This window comes from Saccopteryx leptura, chromosome 3 (genome assembly GCF_036850995.1).
Source record: "Saccopteryx leptura isolate mSacLep1 chromosome 3, mSacLep1_pri_phased_curated, whole genome shotgun sequence".
Lineage (NCBI taxonomy): Eukaryota > Metazoa > Chordata > Mammalia > Chiroptera > Emballonuridae > Saccopteryx > Saccopteryx leptura.
The window spans coordinates 309,349,562-309,373,030 of NC_089505.1; positions in this window are offsets into that span (position 1 = coordinate 309,349,562).

Genomic DNA, 23,469 nt, shown 5'->3' on the forward strand with positions numbered 1-23,469 from the left:
AAAAATTAGTTGGATGTTTGGGGTTGATGTACCAGCCATATATCTTTTCCCATTTAAATTAATAGAAAACAGGAGCACAGGTAGCACTTTTTGGGCAGTAAGTCTGATTATCAAGAACAGATTATTGATTTAAGTGGGAAGTACCTGATTTTTATTACCTGGTGGAATCAGGACTGCGCTACCATTAATATTTTTTCTATACCTTTTCTTTTTTAACTTTTTATTTATTTTTTAACAAGAGACAGACAGACAAACAGGAAGGGAGAGAGATGAGAAACATAAACTTAGAGCTGCGGCACCTTAGTTGTTCATTGATTGCTTCTCATACGTGCCTTGACCAGGGGGCTCCAGCAAAGCCGGTGCCCCTTTCCTCAAGCCAGTGAGTGACCTTGGGCTCAAGCCAGTGACCTTGGCCTTCAAACCAGTGATGTGTGGGCTCAAGCCAGCCACCAGAGGTCATGTCTATGATCCCACACTCCAGCTGGTGACCTCAAAGTTTCAAACCTGAGTCCTCAACACCCCGAGTCAATGCCCTATCCTCTGCATCACCACCTAGTCAGGCTCTTTTTTAACTTTTTAAAAACTGAATCATTGAGAGTAAGTTGCGTGCTCTAAAATTTGCAAATACTTTAATACATAGTTCCTATAAACAATATATTCCCTACATAATCACAATATAACCATCAAAACTGGTGAATTAACACTGATGCCCTATAGTCGTCTAATCCATACACTCCACCCAAATTTTGTCTATTGTCCCAAAGATGCTCTTTATAGTAAAAAGATCCAGTCCAGAATTATATGTTGTATTTTATTGTCATGTCTTTTTAGTCTCCTTCAAATTATAATAGGTTCTCTATGTTTCCTTGTCTTTTATAACCTTGATTTTTTTTTTTTGTATTTTTTCTGAAGTGAGAAGCTGGGAAACAGAGAGACAGACTCCTGCATGCACCCTACTGGGATCCACCTGGAAAGCCAACCAGGGGGCAATGCTCTGCCCATCTCGGGCATTGCTCCATTGCAACCAGAACCATTCTAGTGCCTGAGGCAGAGGCCATGGAGCCATCCTCAGTGCCCAGGCCAACTTTGCTCCAATGGAGCCTTGGCTGCAGGAGGGGAAGAAAGAGATAGAAAGAAAGGAAAGGGGGGAGGTTGGAGAAGTAGATGGACACTTCTTCTGTGTGCCCTGGCCTGGAATCGGACCTAGGACTTCCACACACTGGGCCGACGCTCTACCACTGAGGCAAACAGCTAGGGCCTAACCTTGACATTTTTGAAGAATGTTCCTCAATTTGGGTTTGCCTAATGTTTCTTATAACTGGATTCAGGTTTTGAATATTGGTCTGGAATGTCACAGTGTTGCTATGTTTTCATTGTATCCTGCAACAGAGAAATACTAAAAGTTAGTTTATTGGTTTCATCCTCAAATTTATAAAGAAACAAAAGTAAAAAAAAAATTATACTGAAAACTGGACAGAACGACCCACAGTCTTTCATTTTGTCCTTGGTTGGCAGTAAATCAAACAGAAGGCTGTTGTACCAGTTAACTATTGCTGCTTAACAAACCACTTCAAGACTTACAATTTAGGCCCTGGCCGGTTGGCTCAGTGGTAGAGCATCGGCCTGGTGTGCAGGAGTCCCGGGTTCGATTCCTGGCCAGGGCACACAGGAGAAGCGCCCATCTGCTTCTCCACCCCTCCCCCTCTCCTTCCTCTCTGTCTCTCTCTTCCCCTACTGCAGCCAAGGCTCCACTGGAGCAAGGATGGCCTGGGCACTGAGGATGGCTCTGTGGCCTCTGCCTCAGGCGCTAGATTGGCTCTGGTTGCAACAGAGCGATGCCCCAGAGGGGCAGAGCATTGCCCTCTGGTGGGCATGCCGGGTGGATCCCAGTCGGGCGCATGTGGAACAATGTCTGACTGCCTCCCCATTTCCAGCTTCAGAAAAATACAAAAAAAAAAAAGACTTACAATTTAGCTTGACCAGGCGGTGGCGCAGTAGATAGAGCGTTGGACTGGGATGTAGAAGGACTCAGGTTCGAGACCCTGAAGTCACCAGCTTGAGCGCAGGCTCATCTGGCTTGAGCAAAAAGCTCACCAGCTTGGACCCAAGATCTCTGGTCGAGCAAGGGGTTACTCGGTCTGCTGAAGGCCCGCAGTCAAAGCACATATGAGAAAGCAATCAATGAACAACTAAGGTGTCCCAACGAAAAACTGATGATTGATGCTTCTCATCTCTCTCCATTCCTGTCTGTCTGTCCCTATCTATCCCTCTCTTTGACTCTCTCTCTCTGTCCCTGTAAAAAGGAAAAAAAAAAAAAAAAAAAGACTTACAACTTAAACCAACAACAAAAGTTTATGATTCTTTGAGTTGCCAACTTAGTTGGGCCCAGCTGGGCAGGTTCTTCCCCTCTGGGTTGGACTCAGATGATCTCAGCTAGGCTTAGTCATAAGTCTATGGTCAGCTGGGGGGTCAGCTGAAGGGTCAACTGGGATGACTAATTTGTTCAGGCTCCAGCATATCCAAGAGAAAGAGCAGAAGCACACAAGCCTCTTGAGGCCCAGGCTCAGAACTGAAACACTATCAATCCTGTCACATCTATTGGCCAGAAATCACAAGTTCAGACAGAATCCAATTTTGTATAACTAACAATTTCCATGAATAAAAAGAGCAAGTGCTTTTGATTAAATTATGAATTCAAAGTAGAAGTTGTTCTGGTTACCTATGGCTATGTAATAAACTACCCCAAACTCAGTGGCTTAAAATAACCAGTTTATTTTGCTTATGATTTTTATCCATCATGGATTCAGGAAGGGTTTGTTTGTGATCCATGAGACATCGCTGTGGTGGCTAAGACTAGAGGAACTACATCTAAGATAACTCTTCCGCTCATATGTGGCACATCAGTCCTCTTTGGCCTCTCTCTCCCCACACATGCTGTCTCATCCTCCAGGGCCTCCCCACACGGCCAGGCTTCTCACAGCATGGTGTGTCAGGATAGTCATGCTTCTCAACTGGTGGCTGGCTTCCAAGAAACAGGAAGTGAAAGTTGCCAATCTCCTAAAACCTAGATTCAGAAACTGCTGCAACTTTACTTTGACCATATTCAATTGATTAAAACAGTTACAGAATCAAATCAGGTTCAAGGGAAAGTGACAGACTCTCCACTCATCAATGCGAAGAGTGTCAATCTTTTGCCATGGTCTGCCCTGTGATCACAAACTGTTTATATTCTTTGCAAAAGGTGCTAACTCCTTCCACAGTCTCCACAGGTCTCATCCTATTATGTTATAGGCTTAGGCTTAAGGTTGCAAATCTCAGGGCCAGGTGCAGATAAGCTGCCTAGGGTTTGGTTCCTTAGGTATGTGTCCTCTCAATCTTAAATTCTCTTGTGATTAAAAAAATAAGTTACCTGTGTGCGTGCACACACATATGCACATATGGCCAGTAGCCACGGCCACCATCACAGCCGCCTGGCCCATGTAAGTTCGCATTTGATTCAGACAGATGGTAATGAAACAATGGAGCCAAGAACTGGTGGGCCATTAGCTTTAATCCTAGCTTGCTCCCAGCGGGCGAGAAATACACACAGTGGGAAAACACTTCCCTTTCCATTCAGGGCTCCCAAAGCCACTGACTTATCTGAGTTTCCTAGAATCAAAGGTTTCTACCTCACCAGCCTTATTCACCTCTGTTCCCCATTTCCTTCTCTCTGCACAAACTCTGCATAAACTGGCTTCTCCTTCAGCACTCCACCATCTTGGCTGCTTCTCCTCTCCTCCACATGGCCTTTCTCTGCTCTCCTCCAGCATGGGCTCCTCTGCCCCATTTTATAGTGTAGAAATCAAAACCTTTAATCCAATATAAAAACCAGGAAGTCTTTGATACAAAGTCACTTATCTGAGGCATAATGGGATTTCTCCTAAGAGTGCACCACCCTCTATCACCCTCCTAAGAGTGCTCCACCCTCTATCTTTTCAAGGGTGTGGGGAAAAGCTTAGTTTTGAAAAGATCTTAGTATTAAAAGGGTTGGAAAGGCTTAGTCTTAAAACTAAGCCTTAGGCTATAATGACCCTGCCTGCTTATAGCCTGTCCCCCACACCCAATGCAAACTATAAGCAAGCAAACATATATATCATATTTACAAACTTATTTGACCAACATGCATGCTAATCTACAATGCTGGATCAGTCATGTGTAGACAAGCCCTTTCGAAAAGAGGGAAAACTGGCCTGACCTGTGGTGGTACAGGTACAGGGGATAGAGTGTCAACCTAGAGTGCTGAGGTCACTGGTTTAAAATCCTGGGATTGTCCTATCAAGCACATTCAAGAAGCAACTACTATGAGTTGATGCTTCTCTCTCCTCCCCACTCCCTTTTTTTCCCTCTATCTCTCAAATCAATAAATAAAATCTTTTAAAATGGGGGGGGGGGGGGAGAGACAGGGCACAGAGCAGTCAGTGCTCCATAATAATGACATCCAGCTAGGAACATGTTGCCAGTTCTTTGATTAAGCCCTGGTCTTGCAACCTTGGTATGATTCTCAGTGGCCTTCGGTTCTGACCTTTGGGCTTTGGTTCTGTCTTAGTCATTCTTCATTTTTTTTTTTTATAAGAAATAGCCTGTTTCCTGTTTTGTAAGTTTCTCAGCCTGAATCCATCCTGTGTTAGTTTAGAAGTTCAAAGCTCTCTTTTAAATTTGATATCGTTTCTGACCCTTTCAGTCCAAGGAAGTATAATTCTTTTAAAAACATCATGGGATTCCTGTGTATCAAACTATAATATATTCTGTTAGATAAAAGTCATGCCCACAAATCTTTTTGAGCTCTGCTCTTCTCTGCCTTTGGCCCTCTGCAAATCTGCTTAAGGATGGAACAATATTTTTAAGATTATTAAAATCTCTGTTGTTTAACCAAGAGGGATGATAAGGCACACTATTAAAATCTTCTGCCTAGCTGATAAGATCCATGGAGCATCAATTTAAATGTTTCTGAGATCTTATCAAGAGAATGATGCTTTCAGCTTTGACTTCATCTACTCTTTGTTTTACTGCCCTGGTTTTGATTTTTACCTGGAGGAAGTATCTTGCTTTAAAAATGTTTCTTAGCTGGAAAACAGATGAGAGATAGTTCTGTTTTTGAAGTCAGTAAGTCTTTAGTCCTATATATTTCCTCTAAATTTTGCTCAAAATTTTTAATAATTTCTTTAGCTTATTTCTTTCTTTTTTTTTTATTAAAAAAAATTTTTTTTATTTATTCATTTTTTTAGAGAGGAGAGGGAGAGACAGAGAGAGAGAGAGGAGACAGAGAGAGAAGGGGGGGAGGAGCTGGAAGCATCAACTCCCATATGTGCCTTGACCAGGCAAGCCCAGGGTTTCAAACTGGCGACTTCAGCATTCAGGTCGAGGCTTTATCCACTGCTCCACCATAGGTCAGACAGCTTATTTCTTTCTATCTATACTTTATCAATATCTGTTGGAATTTTTAACAATCTACCTGAAAATCTGTTTACCAAGATCCACTAATTTATCAGGTGCCCTTTATATTTTTCAAAATATGTCAGGTGACAGTTTTGCTAAACCTTCTGTAATTACATCGTATAGGTTGCCCTCCTGCCAAGTTCTAGTAATAACCTCCTGTCCTTCTATTTCATTCTCTTTGAAACTTTTTCGGTCTCTGACCACTGCCCATTCTCAAAATCAATGCCATGTATTTTAGGTTTTTGTAATGGCAGCACTTAAGTTTCTGCTATTTGTTGCTGCATAGCAAACTACCATCAAACTATGTATCCCAAACAACTATTTTATTTGCTCAGAATTTGGAGGTTGGAAAATTCAGGATGACTTGAGCTGGGCAACTGTGTGGGATCTGTTTGTTGTCTGCTGGAGTCACTGAGGCTGGGTATCCACGCCTAAGAAGCCTCATGCCTAGCACCTCAGTGTTCCTTGGTCTCTTTGTTGCTCCACATGGTGTCTCATCTTCCACTTTGTATTCACATGGCTTTTGCTTCTCACAACATGTTCCCTGTAGAGTAGTTATACTTCTTCATGGAAGCTGGATTCCAAGAGAGAGTGCTCTACATGACAAGGGGTAAAAGCTTTCAATCTCTTAAGGACTCACTTCCACCATATTCTTTTCATTAGGCAGTCATGGAGCTCAGCTCGGTTCCAGTGAAGGAAATACAGATTGACCCTGCTAACCCTGCTCTCTGGGAAGGATTCCCTCATCCATTCTTCTCTGTGGTCACAGGCTCTGTCTTCCAAAAATATTTATTCAGTAAACATTTACTGAACATCTACCAAGCTCCTAAGAATAAGCCACACATAACTAAATAATTTTAATACAAAGTAATAAGTTTAATGAAAGATGTGCAAGGTCTCAGAATGAATCAAACAAGAACATTCAATGATCCTGGCAGTCGGCACAGACTTCCTTGAGTTGACACCTTATTCAATCTTAAACACTTAGTAGGTATTAGCCAGGTAAAAAGGAAGGAGGGGACTCTGGGAAATAAACAGAAGAGTCATTGTATGAGCAAGAAACTCAGAATACTTTGGTGTTCTTGAAGTATGAAACATCAGTAAGTGAGTGGCAAGAAGTGAGGCTGCAAAAGAAAATAAGAGTCACATCATGAAGAGCCTTGGATAGGATGTTCAAGGGGCTAAAACCCTATCTTAGAGGGAGTGGGGAGCCCCTGAAGCATTTTTTTTTTTTTTTTTTTTGTATTTTTCTGAAGCTGGAAACGGGGAGAGACAGTCAGACAGACTCCCGCATGCGCCCGACCGGGATCCACCCAGCATGCCCACCAGGGGCGAAGCTCTGCCCACCAGGGGGCGATGCTCTGCCCCTCCGGGGCATCGCTCTGCCGCGAACAGAGCCACTCCAGCACCTGGGGGAGAGGCCAAGGAGCCATCCCCAGCGCCCGGGCCATCTTTGCTCCAATGGAGCCTCGGCTGCGGGAGGGGAAGAGAGAGACAGAGAGGAAGGAGGGGGGTGGAGAAGCAAATGGGCGCTTCTCCTATGTGCCCTGGCCGGGAATCGAACCCGGGTCCCCCCGCACGCCAGGCCGACGCTCTACCGCTGAGCCAACTGGCCAGGGCCCCTGAAGCATTTTAATGGGGAGTAGCACAGTCTGATATACATCTATGAAGATCAGTCTGGTTGATGTGTGAAGGACAGATTTGGCAGGTTTTAACGATGACCTACTCCATGTTTGATTTGTTTTATTGTAACTCGCCTAGCACTATGGCTCCAGTGAGAGCAGTATCTGTAAAGCAGGGGTCCCCAAATTTTTTCCACAGGGGACCAGTTCACTGTCCCTCAGACTGTTGGAGGGCCGGACTATAAAAATACTATGAACAAATCCCTATGCACACTGCACATATCTTATTTTAAAGTAAAAAAACAAAACGGGAACAAATACAATATTTAAAATAAAGAACAAGTAAATTTAAATCAACAAACTGACCAGTATTTCAATGGGAACTATGGGCCTGCTTTTGGCTAATGAGATGGTCAATGTCCGGCTCCATATTTGTCACTGCTAGCCATAACAAGTGATATGAGGCACTCCCGGAGCTGTGATGCGTGCATCCACGTCACCGGAAGTAGTAGTACTGTACGTGAGCGATGCCGCGCTTTGCGGCGCCGCCACATACAGTACTCCAGGATCACAGGATGCAGATCCTGCATTCACATCCTGTGCTCCTCTCACTGACCACCAATGAAAGAGGTGCCCCTTCCAGAAGTGTGGCAGGGCCGGATAAATGGCCTTAGGGGGCCGCATGCGGACCGCGGGCTGTAGTTTGGGGATCCCTGCTGTAAAGGGTTAGGTTCTGGGAATCAGCCCAGTAGCCAATGTACTTAAATGTAATTTCAAACTTTATAAATAATTCCAAAGAAAATCTAAGTGCTTATCCATTACTTCTCATTCTCTTTAGTCTCAATATCTCTATCATCCCTCAGCTGTTTCAGTCTTTTCATGCCTTAATATTATTTCTTCACTACTATTTGGGGAAGTATGATAGACACACAGCACTCATTAGAATCCGAACTCGCACTGGGTAAGTGTTGTAAGGGCCCCCTGTTCAGGGACAGATGATGTACTTAGAGTCTCTATTCTAGTACCCTCCTTGACTTCATCTGAAGTGAGCATTTGAGAATGTGCCTTTCTTGGGGACTAGCCTGCTGCCCATCAAAAGGTGGGGATGCAAGCTTCTTCTTTTAAAAAAAAAAATTTATTTATTCATTTTAGAGAAGGGGGGAGAGAGGGAGGGGAGGAGCAGGAAGCATCAACTCCCATATGTGCCTTGACTGGGCAAGCCCAGGGTTTCGAACCAGCTACCTCAGCGTTCCAGGTTGTTGCTTTATCCACTGCGCTACCACAGGTCAGGCTGCAAGCATCTTTTTAAGTCTTGAAAGTCACAGACATTTAAAGTTGTTGCAGTAATATAATGTTATAGTAATTAAGTATATATGAATGAACAACTAAGGTGTCGCAATGAAAAACTGATGATTGATGCTTCTCATCTCTCTCTGTTCCTGCCTGTCTGTCCCTCTCTGTCCCTCTCTCTCTCTCTGTCTTTGTAAAAAATAAAAATAAAAAAGTATATATGAATATAGAAAAATATAGAATATGTATAGAAATAAGTTAGAATATAATATTAAAAGCCATTAAGGCAAGTGAATAAGGCCACATACACCCTCTGGGTAGGAGCTGATCTAGTGTATAGGGATGTGATAGGCAAGACCATGCTCAGTCAGTGTGTGTATGAAATTATACATAGACAAAAAGGGCTCCCTGCGAGGAACTCCCTAAAATCATACATTCAGAATTGGCTTGATGTGACAATTCTGTAGACTAACATAAAAAATTTTAATATCGATTAACATAAAAGGGAGCTCCCTGTGAGGAACTCCCCAAAAGTGGCTTGATGTGATAATCCCATAGATTAACACCTGTTAGAAGGTGTATGCCAGAAAGGGTACTTAAGCCAAAGGGGCCCCAACTGCAGTCAGTCATCCAGACTTCAACGTTGAATGTGGACTGTCTCCACGCCTCTCTGACTAAGGACAGCTGGGAGGAGCATGCTAATGGGCCCCATTAAGCTGTACCCAGGCACCATAGAATCTATAAATAATAAACTGCCTGTGTGGTTCTTGCAAATACCTTGTGTGTCGGTCATGTCTTTCTTTGGGTAGCAATTGGTCTCAGTTCTGATAAGTAGAATCCTCACAGCAGCCTCAAGAGTAGTCTCGAAGAGGCTGCCAGCCCTGCTGTTAAGCAGGACTGTCCCACTGTGCATGGAAGTCGAATTGGGGACACCTGATTGACATAGAGCTCAGGCTCTACTGGGACAAAAGTTCTGGCTCATGGTTTTGTGGTAGTAAGATTTTAAAAAATAAATTATATATATTTTATACTTACATTGCAATTCAGCCACATTTCAAGATTGCTGAGGCCTGTGTCCAACATGGTAGTCACTAGCCAAACCTGGCTACTTAGTCCCTGAAATTTGAGTGGTCTGAATTGCAAAAGAAATATATAATACACGCCAGATTTCAAAGATTTAATATGAAAAAAATCTTAAATATCTTGTGAATAATTTTTAATAGTTATTACCTATGGAAATATTTTTTGTATATTGGGTTAAATGAAATATAGCACTAAAATATTTTTAACTATTCTTTTTACTTTTTTAATGTGACCACTAAGAACTCAAACTTACATATACGGCTAGCATTATATTTCTATTGGACGGTTCTGGCCTTGGCAGAAAAAAAGGAAATGTACCAAAGTGCACACTGATTCTTAAAGTTTCCACCTAGAGGTAACATACTGCTTTGTCCAGAACAAGTCACATGAGCATGCCTGACATTTTTAGGGGAAAGGAAGTGTAATTGAACCATATGCCCTAAGGAGACTCAGAATAATTTAGTTGAAAGCACTAAGGACAGCCACACATCCTCTCCTTAATCAATTTCACTAATGCCACACATGAAACAGGCTTAATATTAAATGCCACTGAGGGCTAGAGCCCATTCGTTGATCATTCCCAGCCCTTGCCTTACTCTTTGCATATGCTGTCTGATCGCAGGCTTCCCACGAAGCTCTGAATCAGAGGCTGATGTGAAACAGACATTCCTAGGATGGAAAAAACACTTTGAAGAATCAGTGGCAGCCCTGCTTAGAAGCAGTGACACGCATCAATGCTGACCACCAGGGAAAAGCTGCAGGATACAGACCCTTTTGGTGGGAGCAGAGATGGAGTAGTTATTAGTGGGGCAAAATGTTACAAAAAATATAAATAAGGATGCACAACCACAGGGTGCAGGATCTAAAGCGGTCTGCACGTGTGCATTATATGTCACCAGAGGAACTATGGGGGTGGTGGCTTAGCATAAAGACAGACAGAAAGCTGAGGCTGGGAGAGTGAAGAACATGCAGAATATGCAGAAGTCATAGACCTGGGCTGCACAGCAGGTCTGCAACATGATAGGGAGCTGGGGTGAGGTGCACACGCAAACCAAGCCTCAGGGAAAAGCTGTGAATCAGGCACCACCCTGAGCAGCGCCAGTCTGGTCAGGGAAACTAGTGGGGTAAGAAACCCCAAGGAAGGTGAGAGACAGGCAGCCTCAACACTGCAGAGAAAGGCCAGGAAAGTGGCCTGACATGGCACCGGAAGGAAGGGGCAGGTCAAAATGAAAAAAAGTAGAGGTGCAAAGCACCGTAAGGAAACCTCAATGTTGTGGGTAATTTACAGCCACAACCAGGACACTTCCTGTGTTGCTTCTTTCTAGTTTAAGAATTAGCTGCTGGCTTGGTCTGGGAGCTATTGGTGGGAGAAGGTCAGCAGGTGAATCAGCCAGGAGTAGGGAGTAGTCACAGAGATAGACGATCCTGACCATTTCACATAAAAAGAGCAGTTAGTTACACAATGGTGTCTTTGAAGCTCACGTACCACGGGGAAAGATACGTGATGTTTACAGGTACCTGTGAGCTTCGTGACCCATTTCAGTGGAGCATGTGCTCATCCAGGAGTGGTCGTGGTTGGCCCAGCGCCAGTGAGATTATCTTGTTTCAGCCTTCCGTGTGATCTCTGCTATACCTGATAAACTGACTGCCAAGGCAAAGCAGCCGAGTCTGGACACATGGTTCACCCCTTCACCCTAAGGCTAACAGTAGAACAGCAAATTATCCCCCAAGACTTGGTCAGCAGAGTAATCTCCTCTCGAAGAGCTCACACTGCAGTTTTGTTGGTTGGTGTAGTTCTTTGGCTGGGTGGTGATGGTAGTGTAAGTAGGGTTTCTTCCTTCCTCCTTTTCTTTCCTCTTAGCATGAAGATTATTTGTCCACCTTGGGAGTAGGGGGAGGAAACTAATCTGAAAAGATGGGAAGACAGAGGATGGGAACAGGCTTGCGGACTGGTTTCTGAAAGGAGGGTCAGAGTTGGCTCACATGCTTAGAGACCATTAGACTCTCTAGTGAGAGGACAGAATGGCACAGTGTCCTTTGCTTCTGAAGCCTTAAGAAGGAGAGATTAGGACTGTGAAGAAAACTTGAGAGGAGATGCCCTCCTATTTTCCTACCACACTCTCTCCTGGGACCTCATCCTTCCCTGTGGCTTTAAATGACATCTGTATGCTGACAAACCCAAATCACTGCCTACCAGTCAGAGCCCACTTCCAGGTCCCAGGTGCGTCTTTCAGATTCCCACTGGATGTCCCCATTTGTCTGTCTTACAGACAACTGAAACTCGATTCCAAAACTTGAACAGATTGCCTACTCCACCCCCCGCACCTCCCGTGACTATGTTCTCTCCTCAGATTTCCCCATCTTACTTCATGACACTACCATAGACTCTCAAGTGAGAAGTCTAAGAGTCACCCTGGCTTCTTCTTTTCTAGCTTCTCACATCGAATCCAACAGGAAGTCATGTTGATTCAGTCACCAAATGGATGGAGAAACCCTCTGTTCCTCCCCAGGGCCGCTGCACTCGGCCTCAGGTCCTGATGGACTCCCTTGCCCTTTCCTTGTCTGCCTCCTACAACCCATTCTCCATGCACTTTGAAGCAAGAATGACTTTGGAATTGCAATTACTTAATTTTATTCTCCCATTTCAGTGGTTTCATTTTTCACATAGAATTATATCCAACCTATCTAAGGCCTCCATCCTGACACCAACCACACTTCAATTCTCATCTTGTACCATGCTCCCTGCCTGTTCACAACCCATCAGCCACCCTGACCTTTGTCCCATTTCTTTAACACACCTGCTTCCGGGAGTGTGCATGTGCTGTTCTCTCCCTTCCTCCAACTGCTTGTATGATCACCGCCTTTTCATTCCTTTGGTCCTGCCTCTTGCCGCCTCCTCGGAAAGGCCTTCCCTGAATGGTCACCCTTCCTTAGTATTCTGTCTCTGCCTCCAGTTCCTTTCATTTAAAGCACATTTCACAATTTGTAACAATGCTTAATTTAATTCAGTGTTTTGTTGCTTGAACCACTAGGACACTAGGACCTAGCCTGTACCTTGCATACAAAAGATATTCAGTGTTTTGCTGTTATTGTTCGGTCCATGTGTCTTACACCTGAATGCTACTGTCAGAGTAGCCTGAAAGCCAACTGTCATGCAGGGTGCACGTGTTCAGTAGACCGTGGACTTGTCACCAAACAATGTCCAGAAGTTGCACTGACGAAAGCAGTGTTCACATGTCAGAGAACACTGCCCACGACATGAGTGGGAATATTTTTCAGTGTATGCTTCAAGACCTCACTCATTAGCCATTCGCTCACACCTCATGGCACAGGAGAAATCCACTCCAGCTTAGACTATGTCCAGTCCACCTCCGATCACTGCACAAGGACAGTCCACTGAGGACACAGCAGGATATGCATAAATTCTAGCGAGTGGCCTCCTTGAAGCCCAGCAAAATAGGGAAAGAGTCCTGAGCCGTCCTCTGGTGCTGGTCGGGGACACACTGGTACGCTCAGAACGTGAGTCAGAGTAAATACTCTATTTCACAGTAATTAAGACTTCACCAGTGTCCAGTTCCCAAGCACCACGTTGGAAGAGAAGGCGTGTCTTCTTAGAGGAGTAACTGAAAGAAAAGAATAGAGCCCAAGGTGTCGAGGGAGGTAGAGCAAACATCACCCAGGGCAGCAGGAAGATGTGCGCCAAAGTGCAGAAGTAAAACTCCATTAGGAGGAGGGCGTAATTAATCAAGTGTGAGGAGAGACAGGAACAGGAGTCAAGTAGAAATGACAGGAGCCACACTTGAAAGGCACACTGGTCAGGCTGGGAAGTTCTCTAGGGTTGCCCCCACGTCCCAAGGAGGGAGACCTGCTTTTTTCTCTCCGGGTGGCAGGGTGGCAGAAATGCCACCTGCTCAGCTCTACTTAAGGACTCTGTGCCTGGCTGGCCATAAAATTCCCCTGCAGTTTTAAGAATTTAGGGAGTTGCATCAGATTGCTGGCAAGGCACTCAGACAGAAACACAGGTCAGGAGGGAGAGGGAGGAGCCAAGGTGTGACAAGACACAGTGTGCTGCGGAATGGCCACTCAGGTACCAGGTGCGGAGTGTCTGCCCTCGGGGCCAGTCACTCAGTCCTTGTCTCTACCCGGTGACTCATTTAAGCGCGTCCCACAACACTGTAGTGAAAAGGTATAGTGATCACAAGGTTCTAGGGCACTTTGCTGTCAGCTACCCCAGGTTATATTCATGCCCAGGAGGGTTGAATTTATAGAGAAAGAGAACGATATTAGTATGTCTACCTTTAGTTACAGGGACAGAAAGGCAAAAATACAGTTTATTCACTCAGAAAACCAAAAGATTTGAGGATAGAAAACTTCAGGCATGAACAAATTTAGTAGCTCAAACCTCTCATTAAAAGCCAGCATCTTTCTCCCTCCTCTGGGTCAGGCTTCCTTCTCAGGCTGAGTCCAGGGCCAGGCTCGCCTCCCTGTTCTTTCTAAGAGGAGAAACAGCTTTCAGTTCTCAGCAACGCTGACAGCAGCTCAGGATTGACTCTGTTTGGACCGACTTAGCTCTGTGCCTCTCTGCAAACCAATCACTATAGGAGTACGAAATGCCCTGTTTGGCCAAGACCTGAACAGGGTAGGAAGAAAGTTTGGCTCCACCTGAATCACCGGAACTAAGGATATGACGAGAGTAATTTCTGAAAGAAAAAGAAAAATATTGCTAACCATAGTAAGAAGAAAAAGCAGAGGCTAGAACAGCAAACAAACAGTCGCACTGCGACTAAGATAAACCAAGATGGATGTGAGGTCATGGAGTCAGAACAGAGGTACAACCAGGAGAGTCGTGGTGCTGAGCTGAGTGACACTGGAAGGTGGGTTACATGAAGGGGCAAGGAAAGGACACGGGTATAATAAGCAGAACTGGTGAGTGGGACTATTAAGGGCATGGATCTGTGAGCAAGGCTTGGCCCAGGGCCCAGGTTTCCAAGAAAACAGAGCCTCAGGCAGCGCCTAATTGCCATGCTTCACTGGGAGGTGCAGTCCCTGGGCAGCAACAGTGAGGGGGTGAGACCAGAAGCACACAGGACAGTGTCACTCCCTCATGGAGAGACACAGAGGGCCCTTCTCTGGGCCATCTCCTTCGTGCTATATTGGAACTCACAACCTCAGACCGGTCTGCTGAAGAGAGGACGAGTAAGAAACTTTTCTGCCCTCACTGTTGACCAAAGCGCCCCACAGAGTTAACTGTCCCACACGACTGTGGTGTCGCCTGGCCCGTTCGGTGTGTGAAGCCAGATTTCTCTAACCTGTGGCATGTGTCTTATCCAAGTGAACGGGAGGCCGTGATGGGAGGTGCCCAGGTCTGGGCAGTGGTCACGAGCAGAACAACAGAACAGTACAGAGCCGAGTGAAAGCCAGGCAGGCAGCGGCTGCCGCGGAAACAGCTGCGGAGCAGGAAACGCGGTGGCGGAGGAGCTGCCCAGGCCAGAGGGGCTGAAGCGGCACGCAGACTGTCCGTATTTCAATTAGGATTCTTTTTTTAAACTGCTAACTAGCCCAGTGCTTGGCACATTGTTGGCCCTCAATAAATGCGAATAATGAATACGTGAATATGTGCAAGGCATTATGTTAGGTGCTTGGGATATAATAGCAAGGAAAGCATAGATTTCAGGCAGATAAATTCACCAAAAAAGGTCATGGGTCAGTTGGTTCATTTTGGGGGGAGCTCAGCTGTGCTGCAGGAATCTGCACTTGTTAGAGATGCCCTCCTGACAGGATCCAGGCTGAACTCACTGAAATATATCCATGTGGTAAAATTTTGAATATTTCCTGAGGAACACTGTGTTGTATACATTTTTTTTTCCTGTATATTATGATTTTTTTTTTTTTTTGGTGGGCCATCATCTTTAATCCTAGCTTGCACCCGGCGGGATCCGAGTTTCCTGGAATCAAAGATTTCTAGCTCACCAGACTTTTTTTTTTTTTTATGATGTTTTAACATCTTAAAAAAACCTTTCTAACTTGGGAGAGACTGCCCCGCCCCTGAGCTAGCCAATTCTTAGAGACAGCAAAGGGCCCAGCCAGGAGTGTACCCTTGATACTCAAACTGACCCATCCAGAGCCAGACCTCATATCTGCCTGTGCACCCAGGAGGCAATATTCCTTTGCTGTGCTCATCCCAGAGCCAGGTGCCTGGAGTCTAGGGACCGTCCTAATAAACCAAAAGCTTATCAAATTATTCAAACTAGCCAGTCCTACACTAAGCATCTTGCTCTGCCTGGCCCTTCCCCGGGAAATCCCAGTGAGGCTACTGGCCTGAACCTTCCCCTGGCTCCTGTTTTCTGCCTCCTGCCCACCCTGGTGCTTTCCCACGTGGGCTTTCAGGGTGTGCCATGCCTCTTAACGCTAGGACCTGTGAATGTAATAAACTTCATTTTGTTTTTTTATTCCTGAGCCTCTCCTGTATCTCCTCTTGTGGCCGCACCTGACTGACCATCTCAGGATAAGATACAGAACAAACACCAAATCATATGCAAGGCATTCATATACTAAATATATATGTGTCTGTTTGTATGTTACATTTATATCTGTGGATAAATCTATGTCACATATATTTTTATATTTATATCTATGTATATATCCATACATATACTATGTATTGATCTGGCATGGCAGACAGCATATTACTCATAACTTTTGGAGATATAATTATTAAAATATTTAAGGCCCTGAAAGGTGGCTCAATGGACAGAGCATCAGCCCCATTATGGATGTCCTGGGTTTGATTCCCAGTCGGGGCACACAAGAGAAGCGACCATCTGCTTCTTTTCCTCTGTCTCCCCATTCTCTCCCTCTTCCCCTCCTGCAGCCAGTGGCTTGATTGGTTTGAGCGTGGCCCCAGGTGCTGAGGATAGGTCAGTTGGTCCAAGCAAGTCAGTTTCAGGTGCTAAAAAATAGTTCGGTTCATTTGAGCATCAACCCCAGACCAAGTTGCCGGGTGGATCCTGGTCAAGCATATGTGGGAATCTTTGTTTCACTATCTCCTCTCTCTCACATTAAACTGCAACCGCTCACTTCTACAGTAATCATAACTAACAATCATATAGCATTACTACGGGCCTCCAACCTATTCAGGAGGTGTCAGGGGGAGCCACAGCTTGCCAGCAGGGCAGCTTCAGACATGTCTCACCCACGGCAGCTCAGGGCAGGAGACAAGTCCAACAAGCACAGGATCTACCTGGCTTAAAGCCTCATTCTCCACTGCTGCCGATCTCTCCTGTAGGATTGTTTTCTTTTAATTAATAGAGGTTATATTTTAGGGCAGTTTTAGGTTTCAGAAAAATTAAGTGAAAAGTACAGAGAGTTCCCATGTACCCCCACAGCCCTCTATGCACAACAGTTTACTTTATTTTTACATTTTGTGTTAGTGTTGTACATTTGTTACACTTGATGAACCAATGTTGATACATTATTAACTAAAGTCCTATTTGTATTAGTTTTCACTCTTGATGTACATTCTATGGTTTTTGACAAATGCACAATGTCCACACCATTACTGCCTCATACAGAATAGTTTCACTGACTTAAATCTCCCTGGACTCCACCATTTATCCTCCTTCCCTTCCTCAAACCCCTGGCAACCACAGATCTTTTTACTGTCTCCATAGTTTTGTCTTTTACAGAATGTCATACAGTTGCAATAATACAGTATGTGACCTTTTCAGACAGACTTCTGTCACATAGCGATGTGAAAGGTTGGTGTAAGTGGAGCTGCTTTAAAATGGAGTCAGGGCAGAATTCCAGAGGAACTGCTTTGCACGTCTCACTCCTTGAACCTTTGGAATGTTTGGACGGGGCAAAGCAACCTTTGGGCTGGGTCAGAGTAGTGTTGTCATCCAAACAACAGTCTGTAAAGCTAACAGGAACGTGTATCTCGTAACTAGAGGGCTGAAAATTAAAGACATTCTTAATGTTAATTTTTAAACACCACCATGCGTGGCTGAAGAATCACTTAGCTTATTAGCACCAATAGAAATTCCTTCCTTCTATTCATGTAATTATTTCTCTTCCTTTCTAATAAAAACCCCTTGCATTTGCCTCATAATAGGAACATTATTTGGGTTTCTGCCTGAATCAGTGCTTCCTAAATAGCTATTCTTTGTACTTTCAAGTAAATTTGTTACTTTTGAACTTGGCCTTTTATTTTTAGGTTAACAGCGATATGCTTCTAATATCCTGCCATGTTTTTTCCTGTTTTGATAGCTCATTTGTTTTTATTGTTGAATAATATTCCATAGTACAGATATACCAGTTTGTTTACCCATTTACCTATTGAAGGACATCTTGATTTCTTCCAAGTTCTGGCAATTATTAATAAAGCTGCTATAAACTCTCATGTATAGTTTTTGTGTGTGTGTAGATACAAGTTTTCAACTCATTTGGGTAAATACCAAGGAGCACAATTGCTGGACCATATGTTAATATCTCCTGTAAGATTTTTATAGGTATAGCTACAGGGACCCTGAAAGGTACAAGCTTAGTTATGAGGGTCACCAAACTCAGGAAAGTCCAAAGTTTGACATCCTTATCAGGTATAAATAGTTCTTTTCTAATTCCTGCCAGTCCAGATTCCATTTACCACTCAGGGTTGACTTTTAGCATAAATAACAATGTCTAGTAACATAGCTGATATTTTTACTTTTCCCAGGTTACCAGGAGAACCAATGTTTAGATGTCACAGAAGAATAATTGGTCTTGTTAAACCCTTTGCTCACAGATAGGTACTTTCATTTCCCCCATTTTTCAAATGAAGAAACTCAGGCACAGAGGACCAAATAACTTACCCAAGATCACATACCTAGTAAAAAGCAGAGCTCAGGCATCTGGCTCCAGCGTCTGTGTTTGTAAATGCTATGTCATATGCCTCAAGTATTATTTGCATTTCCTATAAATGGAGGAAGTATTTATGTAAATAAGTCATGGGTTAATATTGATTATAGCGTGTGACCACTAAACTTGCTGTAATGCTGATTTTATCTGAGAGCCACTCTATTGCCGTGCTTTGGGGGAAATTTTTTCAAAGTCTAATTTCCAGGGGATAGGGAAGTCCCCCAAGATTTCTGGGGACTCTCACCAGCTCAAGGCTTCCAGATCTCTGACTCAGGCCCCTGAACCAAGGCTTAATGTCTCTCTTTTACTTCCCACAAAAACCATGATGCAGAACTTGGCCACTCTACTGGTTTTTACAAGAAACCCCGTCACCTCAAATTTTGTGTGATTTTGTAAAATTTCCTGAATGTGCATGAGGTCATAGAGAGGAATCACCTTGCTTATTTTGCAGTACTGTATTCCACCAAACACCGTATTTTCTCCTGCCCTTTTTTCTCCTTTTTTATCTCTCCCTCCCCCTCCTGTCCCACCCCAATTGTAAATAGATTTCTCTTTTTGTCTCTCTTTCATCCTCAGACTTTAAACCAGGGGTCGGGAACCTATGGCTCGTGAGCCAGATGTGGCTCTTTTGATGGCTGCACCTGGCTCACAGACAAATCTGTAATAAAAAAATAATAACGTTAAAAATATAAAAAATTCTCATGTATTACAATCCATTCATTTCCTACCACTCATGTTCATGGTTGCGGGTGGCTGGAGCCAATCACAGCTGTCCTCCAGGACAACACCAAATTTTTATACATACATGGGTCATTGTATGGCTCTCATGGAATTACATTTTAAAATATGTGGTGTTCATGGCTCTCTCAGCCAAAAAGCTTCCAGACCCCTGCTTTCACCTATATCCTATGGGGAAGTTTTCACTCTTTACAGGCTTCTCAAGGTTTTTTCCATAAGAAAGGTGAGTTTCCCTGAAGAGGAGCCCAGGTACCACTTGTTATAATAATATATTTTTAAATCTCCTTCTATTGCAATACAGTTAGCTGGTCAGCAGCCCATTCTCATAGGCCTACAGAGACTAGACCAGTGGTTCTCAAACTTTTTGAAGTTGGGGTGCATTTAAAATTTTACAAATAATTGTAGGCGCATTATATACAAATTTCTGAGAAATATGTTATAATAATTAAGTCAAATATTAAAGAATAAAAATATAAAGTCTAAGCATGCTTTTTTTTTGTATTTTTCTGAAGTTGGAAACGGGGAGGAGTCAGACAGACTCCCGCATGCGCCCGACTGGGATCCACCCAGCATGCCCACCAGGGGGCGATGCTCTGCCCATCCAGGGCGTCGCTCTGTTGCAACCAGAGCCATTCTAGCACCTGAGGCAGAGGCCACAGAGCCATCCCCAGCGCCCGGGCCAACCTTGCCCCAATGGAGCCTTGGCTGCGGGAGGGGAAGAGAGAGACAGAGAGGAAGGAGGGGGGAGTGGAGAAGCAGATGGGTGCGTCTCCTGTGTGCCTTGGCCGGGAATCGAACCTGGGACTCCTGCACGCTAGGCCGACGCTCTACCACTGAACCAACTGGCCAGGGCCCCAAGCATGCTTTTATGGTAATTAAACAAAATAAATACAACAAAATTCAACTTATTCTGACATTAAAAAACATTTTTATTTTACATTTATTGAGTTATGCTTTTTAGAATTCATAAAAAAGAGGGGTTAAAAAGTAAAAAAAAAACGACAAAAGAGTTATCTTTTTATATATATAGATACATTCTTAGTAAGATTTAGTAAATTTGGCAGGTCCCGGAGCAAATGTGTTAAGTTTTTTTATTTTTGTGTTTATGAGAAAAATGAGCCTGATGCGTCCTAGCAATTTCTTTAATGTTTGAACATATATTTGAAAGGCAAACTCTCATTTCCTCATCAATACATTGAAGAATTCCTCTCTTTTTACTCTTGTGTTGAGTGAAGAAAACCCCACCATACATATCATCTTAACTTTACACCAGACAAAGGATAGAAGAAATTTGCCTCCAGTCTTTCTGGGGAACATGGGGGGTAGTGTAAACAATCCAGCACCACAGCTTAACAGCCTTTTGCAACCTAATCAGGCAAGTGAGGTGGGGGGTTGGGCAGACTGTCAGCTTACAGCCAGTTCCCCACACCTCTGTCCCCCAAAAATCTAAACTCCAAAAACCCTGTTGGTTTTTTGGTCCCCAACAGGCACATATTTCTCTGGAATACCATAGGACGCACCTGGAAATCTTCTAGGGCACACCAGTCTGCCCTGGCACACACTTTGAGAATCATTGGACTAGACTATATTTGATAACAGTGAATAAATGACTAAAACATTACTATAAATGTGTCACTAAAGATCTTTGTTTAGTGTATTACATCTTTGCCTTCCATTTTTAATTTTTCTTTCAGGATAGCCAACCAAACTGTAAAGAGAACAGTAGTAATTTCTTATATCTTATTTAGTTGGTATTGTACTTTTCTCATAAACTTTAAGTTCTACAACCCAGGTATCATTTTATCCAGCTGGTCTACTCTGTGTCATCAAATGTCAATTAGTTTTGACTTAAAGGGGTCTTTATTTACACTGCCTGTCTTCGTTAATGTTCAACCAAAGCTGTGGTTGGCATATTAAAAACAGATTAAAACATTTCATCTTTCATTCATCATCTAATTCTTGAACTAATATTTTCAGATTTTCCATGTAATATAATTTAGGTTGGAGCTATCGATTTCCTGTGAGAGCTTGTGTTACTGGTTTTTGTTTAACTCTACAAATACTTTGAATGCCTGTTATTTGCAAGGTACCATGTCAGATGGCAGGAGAGGGAGCAAGGTGAGTGTGGCTCTGTCGCTGACCTGGAGAAAGTCAGGCAGGGCAGATAAGATATGAACCCCTAATAACTGTAACATAAGGTGGAATACAAGTGCCTTTAGAAAGAAAAAGATATAAATATTTTGCTATGGGATTTTAAGAGAAAAGATTGATCACATCTAGTTGAGATCAGGAGATGGCTTTCGACTAGATCTTCGAAGACGAAATAGAATTTGAGAGATAAGAATGATGAGGCGAGGTGGGAGGCCCACAAGAGCAAGTGTCTGGAAGTGAGAAAGTAAGGGTGAGCAAGGTGCTCTTGTTAGGCAAGGGCCCAGGGTGTTGAGAGAGGACTCTGGGTGCCAAGGTTGGAAAGGCAGGGCCTGTTTCAAGAAGCTGAAAACCTGTGTTAAAATAGTAAAAATAGTTGAGGTTGAAAAAACCTTCCAATCTTAAAGATAAAGCACCTTCACCCTCTGCAATAGAAACCGGAGTTTGCCTTTCAAGCCAAACTGCTGAATCGGTTTTTGTAAACATCACTTCAATGGGCCTTTTAATTGTGTGGGTATAAAGGCAAGTAAGTACTCACTGTTTTTTCTGAAGAAGGCCATAATGTGATGAAGTAACCCAAATCAATGTACTGAACAATCTATTTATTCATGTAAATTGGGTGTTTCTTAAGCTCTATTATGTTCCTGCAGAGTTATAATTTTTTCCTCAATCTAGATTCAGGATTTCTTATGTCTGAGATGTGTTGATGGGCTCTTGCCCAAGCGTTTATTTACAAGAGGAATGGAAACCGGGCGCAGTAAGTGTGTGGAGGACCAGTCTACCCTCCAGTGTGTGCGGAAAAAGAGGCTATAGAGGAATTGCATTTGGCTTGTGGTAGTGCTTCCGGGCTGGACTCTTGGTGGCCCGCGTGTGCTATTACATAGGACTAGACAGCCTAGCGTTAGTAAAGGTGGTCTGGGAGGATTGAACCTGCTGAGGCCAGGGGGCCTGACTAATACTTAAAAGTGATGGTCAGGGATGACCGTCCTTAGAACTACTCATGCTGCGAAGACGATCCTGAATCAGGAAAGGAGGGCTGTGAAGACAAAGTTTTTCTCTCTCCAGGCCTGGGTAACCTGCTAGGCCTGAACCGCGCAGCATGAACTTTATAGCAGAATCTGTGGTAGAGTGAGCCGACCCAGATGGAGGCAGGAACCACTTATTTCAAGACTCTGAGGTCATGTCTTAACCAATAGGCTCTAAGAATAGCAACTTTTCACAGTGGTGTGACATTATTCTCGGTTTTATGCTTGTGTTACCACCCTCAAGCATAAAGTGAAGTTTTGTTCAAAAGCTACTGCTTGGCCTCAGGTGTGCTGTGAGGAATTAAGGCCCACCCAGGGTTGGGAGTGAAAGGTCACGGGCCTGAGGGGCACTTTCCCTGAGTGCTGAGAGGACCTGAGTGGTGCCGTCAGCAGAGGAAACAGCTGGGACTTCTGGGATGCAGGAGCAGCAGCGGCAGCCCCGTGGAGGGTGGAGGGCCGTGAGGGCAGCCGGCTGGATCCCACATGAGGCAGTGCCCTGGGGGAGCTCTGAAAAATAACCTTGAGAAATAATGAGAGAAACCCAACTGAAGGACATTCCACAAACAACTCGCCTATACTCAAGAATGTGACTTTCACAGAAGTCACAGAGAGGCTGAGAATCCATTCTACAGTAAAAGAGATGAGAAACACAAGGGAAACGTGTGATCCTGGACTGACTCTCAGACCAAAGAAACAAATGCCATGGGCACATTTTATTATTGGGATGATTGGTGAAATTTGAATATGAGATTATGTTGGGTGATAGTAATATATCACTATTAAATTTTCCTCAGTTTGACTAATAATTAGTTATGAAAGAACATGTTCTTGTTCTTAGGAGGTATTTAGGTCTTTAGGAGATACAGTCAGGCATTTAGAAATGAAAGGTCATGGTGTCTGCAACATATTCTCTAGTGGTTTAACCAAAAATTAATAGTGGTAGTGTGTGCACATGCATGTGTGTGTGTGTGTGTGTACTTGCGTGTGTGGGGGTGTAGAAAAAGAGGAGAGGAGAAAAAGCAAATATGGCAGTGAAGAGCAGTAATTTCATGAGTAAGGACTCAGTGCATAATAAAAAGTGTAACCTTACTTAAATGTATCAAATACAGGTAGTCCCTGGGTTACAAATGAGATAGGTCCTGTAGGTTTGCCCTTAAGTTGAATCTGTATGTTAGTTGGAACAGGTACACTTACCT